This window comes from Octodon degus, unplaced genomic scaffold (assembly GCF_000260255.1).
Source record: "Octodon degus isolate 3935 unplaced genomic scaffold, OctDeg1.0 scaffold00121, whole genome shotgun sequence".
In the NCBI taxonomy this organism is placed as follows: Eukaryota; Metazoa; Chordata; class Mammalia; order Rodentia; family Octodontidae; genus Octodon; species Octodon degus.
Window position 1 is genome coordinate 4,144,534 of NW_004524697.1, and position 290 is coordinate 4,144,823.

A 290-nucleotide genomic window follows, 5' to 3' on the forward strand; every position below is an offset into this window, starting at 1 on the left:
GTTGCTTTTGTACTAGTTCTCTGATGCCACACACACATACACACATACACACAAACTGGTAGAGTACTTGCATATTGGACCCGCCCAATAATCTTATATAATGCACTGTTCATAACCAGCAATATTTTGCAAACTATAAATCGAACACAGCCAAAGGAGAGATGTTTGATCAACTTTATAAAGTATTTGGGAACTTTGGCTTATTCCCCAAAAGATTGACTTTAAACTATTTAAAAAAATTAATTAATTTAAAAAAGCACAACAGTTTTAAAAGACATCTTGAGGAAAAC